This window comes from Vicugna pacos, chromosome X (assembly GCF_048564905.1).
Source record: "Vicugna pacos chromosome X, VicPac4, whole genome shotgun sequence".
Classification (NCBI taxonomy): Eukaryota; Metazoa; Chordata; class Mammalia; order Artiodactyla; family Camelidae; genus Vicugna; species Vicugna pacos.
In genome coordinates, this window is record NC_133023.1 from 33,100,047 (window position 1) to 33,101,719 (window position 1,673).

At 44.3% G+C, this 1,673-nt stretch overlaps 1 pseudogene; it reads right to left on the reverse strand.

Moving 5' to 3' along the window:
• Positions 1-1,358: 1,358 nt before the first annotated feature.
• LOC116277257 (U4 spliceosomal RNA) lies at positions 1,359-1,433 on the reverse strand (annotated as a pseudogene).
• Between the last annotated feature and the right edge of the window lie 240 nt (positions 1,434-1,673).

Below are 1,673 nucleotides of genomic sequence, written 5' to 3' on the forward strand. Positions count from 1 at the left end.
AGTCATGTTGGTAGCATTCACCGTTGATACGATGTGATGAAAATGACACTTTACCTCTGTGGTCTTTCTCGCCAACATGTATAACCCCGGCGTAATCATGAGAAAAACACCAAAACAATCCCAATTGAGGGACAGGCTACAAAGTATCTAGCCGGTAATCCTCAAAGTTGTCCAGGTCATCAAAAATTAGGAAAATGTGGGAAACCGTCACAACTCAGAGGACCCTCAGGAGACTTGACAAGGAAATACAATGCGGTATCTTGGATGGGACCCTGATACAGAAGAAGGACATTAGGGAAAAACTGAAGAAATCTGAATAAAGTATGAATGTTAGTTAATAATAATGCTTCAGTATTGGTTCATTAATTTTCACAAGTGTTCGGTAAGGTGTTAATACTGTGTGTGTGTGTTGGGGGGGGGGTATCCGGGAACTCTCTGTACTATTTTTTGCAATAATTCTGTAAAGCTAAAACTCTTCTAAAAGAGAAATTTGTATTAAATAGATAAATATGCTTGGATCTCACCCCAGATAAATCCATATCTTTGGGTGTGGGGTCTGAGCAACTGTAGTTTTGTAAGCTCCTCGGGGGATTCTGATGCAGAGTGAAATCTAAGAATCCTTGGTTCACCCGGCCCTGCCCTCTGCAGGTCAAGATTCTGATGTTAGCTTGCTGTGTCATTTCACCTGCCTTTGCGTTCTCTCAGCTCTCACAGCCAGATTTATCCATGAGCCACATCTCTTGGCCCAGATCCAGCCTGTTTCCTGGGTCAGATTGGAGCAGGCAGAGATCCAGCGTATAATGGGAGTGAGTTTAAGGTGGGGTGGGATATTTTTTTCCTATACTCCACCCAGACTTGGGATGATGTTCAGTAATCCCTGGCTCCTCCCAGCCAGCCATGACCCGGTGTGCAGGAAGGTGCTTCCGTGTCAATTCCTTTTCTGTGATCTATTCAGGGAACTGCTCATATCAAGACTTCCTCCTGAGTAGGGGCCTCAGCCCTCTTGTATAAAGACCTCATCTTTCCTAGTTTCCTTCATTGAAGACTTTAGCCCCCCTCCTCAGTCACTGATTAGACAGTGATGAAGGTAGACAGAGCCTTTAAAATGATTCTGTCTGATTGCTGTACCATGACCAGACTTGTGAATTCTCAGTTTATTTCTTGGCTCTGAAAACTCGTCCCTCCCTACCACCTATGCTGGGTCCCATTCTGGTTAAAATCCCCAAAGACATCACCCTCTACGGAAAGTTCCCTTTTCCATACTATGAGGGAATTGTGCAGGGGACTTAGCTAAGGACCATTGCCAAGGGCTACTTCCATTTTAATAGAGAACTCATTACTGAACAGCCAACATAGCCATTCTATCTTTCTATTAACAATAATCGCGCCTCAGATAAACCTCATTGGCTACGATACTGCCACTGCGCAAAGCTCATTCTGTCTTTCTAGAACGAAAGAAGTTTCTACCCTCTCAACGTTACCCGTTCCTCCCTTCCTAATCCCAGTACTGACTAAAGAAAATTTGCGGTGACTTTGTAGGCAACAGAAAGTAAAAAATGGCTCGTACCATCATCACAGGCAGAAATGCATCCCTCATTTCACACCATCAGGACAAAGAGGAAGGTCTGCATGTTGAGTTCCTGCCCCTGGAACTGTGAATCGCTGTCTATGAG